The following is a 13,171-nucleotide window of genomic DNA, read 5'->3' on the forward strand; positions in this document are numbered from 1 at the left end:
TATTGTCTCAGGGAGTTTTCCCCTGATTTGCGGCTGCACTTTTCGTTTGGTTTCGAATTTGTGGCTCGGGTGATTTTCTTGGCTCAGCTTACCATGGGTTTGGAGGTTGTGTTCCACTGTGTTACACCACAGCTCTGCATACTTTGTACTTTCAGATCCCAAGCCACTAAAACCAGCCATTGTTTGCAAGTCAGCTTGTAGGTTTCTTTGTTCTTCAGGTTGTATCTGATAAGCAAGTCAGAAAGCGAGTCAGTATTCAGTCAGTAATAAAGTGTGACAGATCTAAAGATTTAAATGCAAGACAGGACGATCAAGAGAGGCAATTAAACACAATAGCTTATAATTATAGGCTATAGTTATAATCACTAGTACTAAAAATAAATCACTATTATTATTATTCATAAAATCTAAATATGATATTTAGTGATAGACACAGATAGAGTGATTAAGTTCTCCGGGTTGCAGATGAGGAACAAAAATGTAAAAAGAGGAAGGAGAACCTTGGGTGAGTTTGTTTTTTGGTTAATGCTGAGATGCTTTGTTTCTCGTGATGGAATATGCTGTTTCACTATTATGGAGGCATGTGTAGGAAGTGTATATTTTTTTAGACTGAGCACCACGCAGTTCTATCACTAAGGACTGTTCACTCGCAGACCGAAGCCAGCAGGCGGACGGGCGAAGTTCTGTTGGTTACTAACTCTATAAGTGAGCGTCACAGAATGTGTTGCCTCAGTGATTCACTAGAACAGTACTTAAGTAAGAACAGATGAGTCGTGAGATTCTGAGCGCCTGGATTTCTGTGCAGCCCTCCTCTTGTTATATACCTGCATGATTCCTACCACAATGTGGTCTGTGTTAGCTGCCTTTCTACTAAAAGCCTCAAGAAATTAGTTATAGTAATCTAATCAACATAAAATAAGTAACACTAAACAAACTGCCAACACCTTTAAAGCTTGAAATGTAAAATTGTTTAATGTCTTAAATCACTGGTCTATTACAGATTTAAATTACTCTGTCTAACAAAGACCTGGATTAGAGCAAATGAGTACATAACTATAAATAAGGAACCCGCCTGTGTCTAAGTGGCCGAGGAGGAGGCGTTGCAGCTATTTATAAAGATGCTGTAGGCATTACCCAGAAATCTGTGCATGAATTTATCTCTTTTATTAACATAATGGACATATTCACCAAACAGAAGTTTAAACAGAACACCAGGAACCTTTATTTATATCTGACCGATTTTCTCCAAGATCTTGTTGTATAAGTGGGGAAAAAAAGCAATAAATGGAAAGTGGAGATTTTGAAGACTTCAAAATATTCTTTTAGATAAGTTTTTGATATAACTTACTCAGTGGGTATTACTCAAAATCTAGCACTCTGCAGCAGATACACTGCCTGTTTATTACCGTTTGCTATCAGTAATGAAACCATGGTCACATGACCCAAGTTTCATCAGTTAGTTTATTGGAACTGGTAGCTCAGTGGTTAAGATGTTAGCTTACCATTCAGAAGGTTGTGGGTTCAAATCCCAGCAAGTTGCTTCTGTTGGGCCCTTGAGCAAGATGTGCTCTGATGTAAATGTAAGTTGCTTTGGTGGGATATATTAGGCAGCAACATTTTGTCCTCAGAGTTGATGTTTTAGAAGCAGGAAAAATGGACAAGTGTAAGGATTTGAGCGAGTTTGACGAAGGGCCAAATTGTGATGGCTAGACCACTGGATCAGAACATCTCCAAAACTGCAGCTCTTGTGGAGTGTTCCCGGTCTGCAGTGGTCAGTATCTATCAAAAGTGGTCCAAGGAAGGAACAGTGGTGAACTGGCAACAGGGTCATGGGCGGTCAAGGCTCATTGATGCACGTGGGGAGTGAAGGCTGGACCGTGTGATCCGATCCAACAGACGAGCTACTGCTGCTCAGATTGTTGAAGAAGTTAATGCTGGTTCTGATAGAAAGGGGTCAGAATACACAGTGCAGGATGAGACAGGGCTGTTTTGGCAGCTAAAGGGGGACCAACAGAATATTATATGCCGGTAGTCATAATGTTATGCCTGGTTATACTCTCCAGTACCTAACAGAGATCTGCTGTATATGACCGCATCAGTGGAGTGATTATAATTCTAAAACAAAACCAATATAATGATTTAAGTTCACTGATCTCCTCCTCAAAATGACCTTTTCCTAAAGAATTTCCAACTTTGTATGACAACAAGAAACTCTTCCCTTAGCATCGACTATGTTTCTAAATCTTTCCAACTAGCATTGATTAAGCAACCCAACATGCCAGTTTCAAAGCTCCTCTTTGTCCCCAAGATGCTATAATAGAGCCCTTCATTTGGTGAGTTTGATCAATCAGGTAGGTAGGTTCATGATAACAAATGATATGACCTAGAGTATTGCGTCTAAATATTTCATAAACATACCATTCTTTGTTCAGATATGCAGTTATCCAGTCAGCCAAGGCTCAGAGCTCTTATATCAGAATGATGGGGGAAATGTGATCTCTGGGATTTTCACATACAAGTCTACAACTACAACAGCCACAAAAAACTAGACAGTTAAAGATTGCCTGCACCTTTTTCCAATCTTAAGCTTTCCAGTTAAGTGACAATCCCAGGAGATCATCAGTTTCTGATGTGCTTCTAACATGCCAGTCAACGAGATCAGATGAGATTTTTCCTCATTCTAATGTTTGATATGAACATTAACCATTAAAGTGGCTAGTGCTTACACAATCAGGTCAGAGAGTCTATGGTAACTATTATCATCACTCTTTTACAACCATGATCAACAGAAAAGCATCTCAAAACACACAGTGTGACGATCCTTGAGGCAGATGAGCAACAACAGCAGAGGACCACGTCAAGTTCCTTTGCTATAAACCAAGAAGAGAAATCTGAGGCTACAGTGAGCTCAGAAGTGGACCGCCGACTGAAGGAAAAAGACCAGGCAGTGTTTTTCTTCATATTCAACTGTATTAAGTAACGGAAAAGACTTTCTACATGCGGCCCGATATGCATCTGAACAGGAACGGCAGGAACTCTACCATGTGCAAATTCTGAATATTACTCCATAAATCAGAGATGTGCTTTCAGCCTGCTTGTGCTGTTTTTCCTTTAAAAAAAAAAGTTTCTAGGCATTCAGAAGGTGAAGCTATACAAAAACTGTCTGAGATGAGTAATCGTTCTCAAGGCCAAACGGATACAGTCACACATGTGATATTCAACTGGCTGGACAGCCATGATTAAGTGATTACCTTATTTTCTCTGCAACAGCCAGAGGATTTAATTTCTGAGCTCTACATAATCAGGGTGGGAAAAAAAAATCCTGGTACTTATTAATGAGCGAAGGAGCTAATGGTTTGTATCACAAGGGAGACTGGATGAACAGATGGACTGAATGAATTATGTAACTCATAATCTTCACTAAGTCAATAGTGGATTTTTTTCTGACAGCCAAAGCCGCTCACTGCTAGTTCGTTTCTACGTATTCGAAGTGTTTTATGAACCCAAATACAACATCTTTGTACTTTCAGCTTTTCAGAAACACAGTATTTGAATGCTTTTCATTCACACTAAAGAGAGAGTACATTTTTATATACATTTCATTTCTAGTCAGAATTAGTGGGACATCTTAATTCTTCCTACCAACCAAACCATGGCAACCAGCTGTGAATTAAAGAGAAAATTGACCACTACTGACCACTGTGTAGTGCATGTTATTCATACTAGAGTAGCACTGTATTTATATATACACATTCATGTCCACTTCATTAGGAACACCTGTACACCTGCAAAATCCATACCAGTGATATCTAAATCAGCCAATCACACAGCAGCGGCACCACACGAAAAGCCAAGAGCTTCAGGTTAGAGTTCACATCAAACATCAGAATGAACAAAAAAGTGTGATCTCTGTGACTTTAACCGTGGCATGGTTGATGGGCTGGTTTGAGTATTTCAGGAACTGCTGATCTATAGAGTTTGCACAGAGGGGTGCAAACTCAGATAATCAACAACTCTTTACAAATGCAATGAACAGAAAAGCATCTGAAAACAAATTAAACCTTGAAGGAAATGTCAGTTGAGCATTGTGGGCATGAAACAACAACAATAATGAAATAAATCACTAATGAAGATCCAGATTTTATTATTTTATGTGTGTGTGTGTGTGTGTGTGTGTGTGTGTGAGAGAGAGACATTGTGCCCCAATATTATTTACAACTAACAAATGGCTTCATCAACAGCGACACACTGTTATCATTAGTGTTATTAGTTTTATTGTTTTCAACTAGACTGTGAGATATAATGTATTGGTCAATTATAACAGTGTAATTGTTGAGTTATCGATAGATATTAGGTTTTATCTCTCCAGTAGCCCTTTTTTATCCCTTTAATCTCCCCAAGCAGCTGCCAGTGTCCATGTGTAATTACATCCACTGTAGCACTGAGAGCATTCAGAATAAACTGCTGACTGAGATCGACCTTGAACCCGCCCCCTCCTTCTCAAACGCGCTAGCCCCGCCCATCGCTGATGAATAATTCATGACTATACAGTCGGTCAGGGCAGAGCTTTACGTGTCCGTGTGTGGGACTGCATTTTCCAGTTTTATTAATGGATCATTTGTGGAGCAGAGTAAAGCACGTAGACCAAACGTTTGCGAAGAACTGGAGTAAAGAGATCTGGCGGACTGACAGCAAAGCGATATAGGGTTTGTGTAGATCTTAGTGTAGCCTTTTTCTCTGGCGAGGAAAAACGACGAGGAGAAGCATAAATACAGTAAAGAGGACCGGTGCACGAAGGACGATTAGGAAGTAAAAAAAAATTATAATAACACGAGAAAGGTAGGTGATCTTGACAATTCTTTCCCACGCGCGCGCACACACGCACGCGCCTGAAACACTGTGAGCGTGGGTCAAGGTGGGATGCAAACAAAAAGCGAAAGCCGATGAGATTTTGCAGTGAGGACATGAGTCTGCATCGACTGACGCTTTTTCCCCCGGTGAGATGTCTTCAAGGATGATAGCGTGAGTTGGAAGTGGTGTGGAGATGTGAATGGCGAGCTCTGCGTGTAGGATCCTGTGCTGTTGCATTGCAATATGCTGCGTGTTTAACCAATGAACAGGTGAATGATGGACTCCTGGTAAAGGCAAGACACCTTCTCTATACACCGTCTCAGCAGTGTCCAGTGACCAGCAGAGCTTTATCATTAATGAAATAATCAATATGTGTGACTAATTTGGGACAGTGTTTAACTGGCTTGTTAAAGAATTGGGGTCAGTTGTAATGTAATCATTAAAAACCAAGCTTTTGACACTCGGTTTAGATACATGAAACCAAAGCAGTAACAGGATGCAAATTATTCATACAGTTAACCAGATTTGATTTGAGGTGACTGGAGTGCTGTTGTGTATGAGTTGTGTATAAATAGTGATGCAAATGTGCCTACATCTGCTTGATTCGTCTCTCCATACCAGTATTTAGCCATGTAAATGAAAAATGTGTAGCTTACTAAAATATGCTGCAGCTTTGTGTAAGTCATGTCAATATCAGCTGACAGTCAAGGCTGAGAAATGTGGTATTGTGCTATACCTCTTTGCGCCATCATTAATAATAAGAGTATAATCTTAATCAAGAGTCCTTCTTCCACCAACATTCTCTCTCTCTCTCTCACACACACACACACACACACACACTTCTTCCATTGATATAATTATTAATGCAGATGATTAATGACAATTCAATTGTATTTTTAGTATTATTATTATTATTATTATTTTACTAAAAGCTGCACACCAATACTGTTCCATTGTGCGTAGATATAATATGTATCACAGCTGTGAATGTTGTCTTTCAAGCTTTATCTATTAACACAACTGAGGCTAGGCCTAGTTTCCATGCTCATTCCATCAAAGAGACAGGAACTGCACAGGAAGTGGTGCAAGGTGATAACACACTTATTTTGGAGGGGTATAGCTAATGACCGGCCCTTTTCTTTTTTAGTGGCATTGTGTCATTGGCTAATACAGGACACATTACCAGTTGTTTAGAAATGGTTTTCCATGACTGGTGTTTTGAAAGCATTTTCTCACCGTAAATTATTAAAACGCTGCTTTTGCTAATAGCGCTACAGTATTTTTTTAGCGTGTATTAGTGAACAGTGTTTGGACTAGCTTTGATGTGGCAGACTCGGCTGGATTGCTTCTCTTTTGACAGGCGACTGCTGTTCTGAAAGATGCATGTTTCCTGCCTCTTGCTGTTTTATTTTTCCTGCCTCTGCATCATATTTTAGTCTTCTCCCTCCCACTACCTTCATCTGCCTCAAACTAAATGTTATCAAAAGGAAAAAAAATGGTCAGAAAATGGCAGTAGTGGAGGCAGAGGTGGGCTGCTGCCAAATCACATTTTTTTAGATGTATTGGAAATGGAAGCTGGAATGAACCGCCAATCAGAGGCCACACTCCGGGGGCTCTTAGGCTTTTTATATGCTTGGGTAGATGAGCTGATTTTGAAAGTCAGGGTGCAAATATGTGTTGATGTGTTTTTAGATTGCTCTGCTTTTAGAGAGAATGTGATGGAGAGAGTGATCTTTTTACAAAAAGAAAAATCAAATAGCTTTACCACATACCACACTGGCTTTTCTAGATCTTTTCCAGATCTTTAATCTAACTTCTACATCATTCCTATGGAGTGCATTCAGGTTTATTTTTCATTTTGTTACATTACAGCCTTACTCTAAAAATGAGTTAAATCGATATTTTCCTCACCAAACTTGCTCATTTGCATAAACAAAGTCAATTTAAACCTAAAACCTCATTTACATGAGTATTTAGAGTCTTCGTTACAAAACTTTGATTAAAGATCACCTGTGGTGGATTCAGTTGATGGATTCATGTTTTGGAAAGACACACCTTGTTAATTTAAAGGCCCAAAGCCAAAATCGCATGTCAGTGCAAAAAAAACAAACTGAAGGAATTGTGAGGAGATCTTAGAGACATGATTGTGAAACTCAATCATTGCAGGAGAGTTATTGTGTACATGACAGCACACACAAAGCAGGGTAAGGAAACAAGAGTTAAATGAGGTTTTTGCATGTGCTAATTATTCTCATTAGACATCGCTATTACAGATCTCAAAAAATAAATAAATAAATAAATAAAATAAAATCTCCCAGAAATCTGAATCGAAACACATGTACGTTTACTTTTGCACATCGAATGTAATGCAAAACAGCTTTTCATAGCACAATATGAACACAAAATTAATGCACATTCTGTTCATTTTTTACGTGCTGTTTTTACTCTTGACATTTTTACCATATTAATATTAAGTCAGTGTTTTGAGACGCTCTATTTACAGTCATGGGACAGAGGAAGTACACCCTCCTTCAGTTCTGTGTTTTTATTTATCAGGGACTAAAGTGGTCTCATACTGACCAGCATTCCTAAACCAGGTAGGAGAAAATAAGTACACCCTTCATACTTGAAAGATTAATAAGCAGTCAGAATAAGTTCAGTTAGTCATCTCTATAAAAGCAGAAATAAGACAAAAGTGACATCAGCAATAACCTCAGAGAAGGTAGCTGTTGATGATCATCATTCTGGGAAGCGTTATAACTCCAAACAAGTTCACCATTCTACAGTGAGTAAGACTGTTTACAAATAGAGAGCCCTCAAGACATGTGCTAGGTGTGGCCGTCTCAGCAAGTTCACTTCAAGGTCAAACTGTTTAATGCTCAGAGATATAAAGAACTCTGATCTCAGATATATTTCTGATCTTTAGACACATTTTAATGATTATGTTAATCAGCGCAATCAGAAAGACATTGGTTTTGCAAGATTGCATATCAACAAACCACACAGGTTCTGGAACAATATCCTTTTGATATTGATGAGTCCAAGGTGGAGATGTTTGATCAGTTCCAGGTTTCAAGCTCCAAAGTCCAGGAGTCTAGGGTTATGCTGTGATGCTGTGATGGGATCCTAAGAGAAATCCTTCAAACATCAGCTGAACTGAAGCATTGTTGCAAAGAAAATGTTATTGTTGCTAAACATGGTTTTACATGTTACTAAGTTACAGTGTGTAGGTATGACTATATATATAGAAAGCTGTTGTGTTTGTTTTTGCTGTCACCTGAGCTTATTTGTTCATGGAAGTTAGTGAGGACCACACAATTGTTGTTTAGGCCCTATTAAATAAAAATGATAAAAATTGAAGGACAGTGTGCTTTCTTTTTCCCATGACGGTAGATATTAAGGCATTTAAAGAAGCATTAATAAGTTAACCCGTGTTTGTGTGTTTTATCTGGGTTCTCTGGTTTCCTTCCACTTCCCAAAACCATGTTCCTGGGCTAGGTTCTTGATCCATCTCAATCCTGATAAGGATAAAGAGGATAAAAGAGATCCTGAATAAAAGAATTACTACCATAGTCGACTGATTTTGTCTCCAAATTGCAGAAACAGGCTTCCAAAGATATACTTTCAAGATTAGATTCATTTAACCACATAATTGTTGCCATAGAAACATAGTGCTATGGTGATTGATTTCATTGACACTGTACTTCTAGGTAGCTCTAAATTGCACATTTATTAAGGCAACAAGCAAGCTAATGTGCTATATTGACTAATGTGCTAGATTGAGATACAAATCCAGAAAACTTGAAATTACATTGGTATTGCATTCGCACACCATCAAGCAGTCAAAAAATGAAATGTAGGAAAAATAGAACCAAATGAAGTATGAAACTGTGAATATTGATATTTCTTATTTTAAGTGCCAATTGGGTGTATCTGGCCTGTTGGTTGTGTAAGCTTTATCAGTCCTCAGAGAGTGAAGGGTCAGAGTGAGATCAGTCCAGTTTTACAGGTGAGATTAAAGAACACATTCTGACACGTATTACATCACAATGTTACTCACAATCCTATCACTTCTTATTCAGTCTGATTCTTATCAATAATGTAGAATCTGGCGTGGAATCTGCAGTAGAATCAGGTGTGAAGTCTACAGTGGAATTAGGTGTGGAATCTGGAGTGGAATCAGGTGTGCAATTTTGAGTGAAATAAGGAGTGGAATCTGGAGTGGATTCTGGTGTGGAATCTACAGTGGAATTAGGTGTGGAATGTGGAGAGGAATCCAGTATGGAATCTGGAGTGGAATCGGGTGTGGAATCAGGTGTGGAATCTGCAGTGGAATCGGTTGTGGAATCTGGAGTGGAATCAGTTGTGGAATCGGGAGTGGAATCAGAAGAGAAATCAGACGTGGAATCAGGAGTGGAATCAGGTGTGCAATCTGCAGTGTTCATTTATGGCTTTCTTTTAGAATTGCCTGATAGTTCTCAAGTAATTTGATAACCTTATAGTAATAAATCCAATCATATCCTGAATAAATAATCCGACAAACAAGTTACAAATAAATTTGTTTGTATCCAGCTTGATAAATGAGGCCCAGTGACAATAAGCATTTTTTGACTGTCATGCAATTTTATTTGCATTATATAAGTTTTCATCTTATTTATAATTTAGTGGGTATCTGATGACTCCAATGCCTTATTTGATTACTTTAATAGACATTGGCTCAAAGCAGATTTACAGAAATTCAGAATAAAATTGACGAAGTTTACTTTTGCATAACGATACACAAAGGGGTGTAGAAGAGGCCAGACCTGGCTTATAATACCTATTTATATATGAAAGAGAGTTCAGACACCTATTTGCGAGATTTCTGATGTGGCTACTCTTTTTCTCTAATTTACATGAAGTCAAACCCACTGAGCTTTATTCTGACGCCCACTTTGTTGCATCATGAGCGCTCAAAGAGCTACTGCGGAGGAAGCAAATGTTTTTAATGGAGTCTAACCTCACAAACGACCAGTTTAATCATAGCATGCTGGTTGCACATCACCTTTTGAATAGATATTCTGAAGATGTTTTTATATGAAAAGCAATCTTGCATTACAAAGAGAAAGGAGACAAAGCGAAGAAATGGGAGAGAGGAGGCCAAGAAAATAGAGATGTAGGTTTTTGGTAGTACCACACACTAAAAAAATGAGGGAAATGAATGCTTAAAGTAAAAAAAAAAAATGAAATGCATAAAATTTCCTTCTTCAGTCTCCCTGATTTGTTCCTGAGATCAAGCTGTGTGGAGCTTGGCATGTTCTTACATACTGAAAATTTAGCAAATAGGGATTGGCTACATTTCCCTAAAAATGGCAAATTCTGTGCATGTAATCATTCAGTAACTATTTATTCCCTGTTATATGCTGTTATAATACATATATAGATCTATTAAAGTGATATATGTAATATATATGGCCAAATATATGTGGACACCTTCCACTAAATTCATAGGCATTGAATATAGAATTGAATATAGAATTGGTTCCTATGAGGGATGAAACTGTGTGCAGGATTTCCAAACAAAAACGAGTTCATTTATGCCACAAAACAAAGTCACACAGTGAAAATAAATGTAATGTAAATCACGGTTCTTGGCCCATCAAACGGATCAACTAAACAGAACCAAACTTTTTTATAAAATAACAAACTAAACACACACACACACACACACACACACACACACGGAAATAAGACAAACACAACATTACTTAGGTATTAAAACAAGAAAGATAGAACGCAGCATGTGAGTATTTGGACAGTGAAATGAGTTTTGCTCTTTTCAATTTATACAGCGCATTGGATTAGAAATAAAATATTAAGAAGAGCATAATGTCAGCTCGAATTGATGCTATTTGGTAGCCTGCTTTTCTGTTCTTATGTCTTTGCAAGTCAACATGTGTTTAGTATTGCATGAAGCGTGCAAGAATCCGAAAAGGGGGCTAAATAACATAATTGAAATAAAACTGGTATTGTTTAGTAATTGTTCTTTGCAGATTATTGCAGATTATAAGCAGATTTTTTGCCCTATCAGGTTTCTAATCCTTATAATACACAGAGTTTAGGTTTCTGCTTGTTTTTTAGCGATAAGTTACAAAGAATTTTCCTATTTCTGGTGTCCACTTTGTTTTTGAGTCATACATGCTTGTGCAAATGTGAGTCATAAACAGTTCCTATTTTATGCCAGACGTTCCTTTTTTATTCACTTTGGTACATGTTGTTCTTTTTTTTCATTGGTTTGCTTGTTGTTTACTTGTATCTTGTATACAAGTTCTTCAACCCAGCATGATCTATCGCTAAGAAATTCTTAACAATTTGTATTACAGATGCAAATTTATTGGTTGGTGGTATTTATTGGTCGTATTTTTGTTTTGTTTTTCCTGTGAGAAATGTGTGGCTGTTTTTATATCACATGGGGAAATTGCTAATGCTGTTACAAATCTGAGAAATCTAGAAAAAATAGAAATCTTCAGGCTTTGGTCAGGTGAAATTTCAGATGGAATGTATAGATTAGTGGGTCAGAGGTGTAGAAGTATGAAATCCCACTGCACCACTATCACTGGCTAGTTGAATGGCAATTTGGGTATAATATAAAAAGCTGTTAAAGAATTTTATAGCGAAACTAAATGCTGGACATCATTAAAGATCACATGTTCATTATAAAGTTTGATGTACAAATAATCCTGGGAGGATTTCTTTAATCATTTCTACTGAATGTCCAATGTTCATGCTTTTAATCAGCTGTGGCTCTGAATAGATCTTTCCTCAGTGTTCACTTTTTTTCAGCATTAAATATATATTTTCAGCATTTTGCTCCAAAATTATTGGGACTTTTGGTAAAGATGGCTAAAAAATAATTAATAATTGCTTTTGTGGTTAATTAGCCTATACTGAAATTATGAGAAAAAAAAAGTCTTTTAAAAGAAGTACATTTATGGCTCCCCAGCATTTAGTACAGGAGTCTTCTCCTCTAAAGGCTGATGATATTGGAGAATACAAAGTGATAAATCTGAGACACTCTTAAATACAATCTTTAATCTAGATCTTACAGAGTCCTCAGTCGTCACTTGTTGAGTCTCTTTTTCAGCTCACCCCATGGATATTTAGAGACGTTCAGCCAAGTTGAATGGGATGGCCATGGGATGGACAAAAGTTTGATTCTGTATCATTTTTATGAATTGTGACGTGTTGTAGTTCATATTTGTGCTGAAAGGCCTTCAAAGTAGATGCTGCTGTAAAGATGATTTAGAAACAGGGTTCTCTGTATTCCACTAAGGTTCTTTCAGTCCAGCTTTGGTAATCAGTGTCTTCATGGACCTTGCTTTGTGTACAGGGACACTGCCATGCTGGAACAGGTTCAGTTCTAGTAAAGATAAAATATAATATTGAAGCATATATACAATTGTGCGCTTCTAAATTTGTGGTAACAGTTTGGGGAAGAACCACATCAAGTGTGTGATGGTCAGGTGTCCACAAACTTTTGGCCATGTATTTGAATATCTGAAGTATTCAGACATCATAGTGTCTTAATATATAATGCTTCTGATGTACTGTATTCTGTTGCACATATGTTTTGTTTTAACATTTAAATAATGTCTTTAGTCAGGGTTTGCTTCTTTGGCATTTACTATGAAAACCTACTTGTATTCCATGCAGTGAAATGACTTCAAGAATTGTCTTAAGGTATTTCTAACCAGGCCACTCCTACCTTTTAGGTGTATTCAACATTAATAATACAGCCATTATTCTTACATATTGTGCATATGTAGATGTATATAATCACTGTCAAAGGCCATAGTTATGTTTTTCATTATCCAGAGCATTCATAGTTGTAGAAACTATCATACTGGTAACATATTTAATGGTCTTGCATTTCGGTTATTTTGGAAGTGGCACAATGGAATGGAAATCTATTTTATTTGGCCAGCAAATAGCAAATAAGTAAGACATTTGGTTTAAATCAAACACACACACACACACACACATTACCATGTACTATTTTCTTCTACCCTTAACTGTTTTACCTTTAAAGTCCTGCATTTCTTCATTCTTTAGTACCGACTGTTCAGTAATAGTTCCTCCCATGTAATTCAATTACTAGTCCATATAAAATCCATTTTCTCAGTCACAGTGCTTATTGCCTTCTTTGATATTCCTGCAAAATGTCTGTATGCCCTTTTCAGGTATTCCGTTTGCAGGGTTTTGCGGTTTAGGAGCTCTTAATGTTTCATTTGATGTGAGGAAGGGGGTTGTGTGTGTGTCGTGTGGTGAGGAGGAACCATAA

General features: G+C 37.6%; 1 protein-coding gene across 5 annotated transcripts in view; it reads left to right on the forward strand.

Annotated features, from left to right (window-relative positions):
- Positions 1-4,549: 4,549 nt before the first annotated feature.
- tanc2b (tetratricopeptide repeat, ankyrin repeat and coiled-coil containing 2b) overlaps positions 4,550-13,171 on the forward strand; it is a 170,680-nt gene continuing 162,058 nt past the window's right edge. For 2 of the 5 annotated variants that reach the window (XM_058405731.1, XM_058405736.1), the window contains exon 1: positions 4,550-4,839. The gene's annotated coding sequence lies outside the window, so the exon portion shown is untranslated. Of the gene's footprint in view, positions 4,840-4,956; positions 5,023-5,102; positions 5,121-13,171 lie in introns of those variants that run through there. The other 3 variants (XM_058405733.1, XM_058405735.1, XM_058405734.1) reach the window with 3 other exon arrangements.

This window comes from Hemibagrus wyckioides, linkage group LG13 (assembly GCF_019097595.1).
Source record: "Hemibagrus wyckioides isolate EC202008001 linkage group LG13, SWU_Hwy_1.0, whole genome shotgun sequence".
In the NCBI taxonomy this organism is placed as follows: domain Eukaryota; kingdom Metazoa; phylum Chordata; class Actinopteri; order Siluriformes; family Bagridae; genus Hemibagrus; species Hemibagrus wyckioides.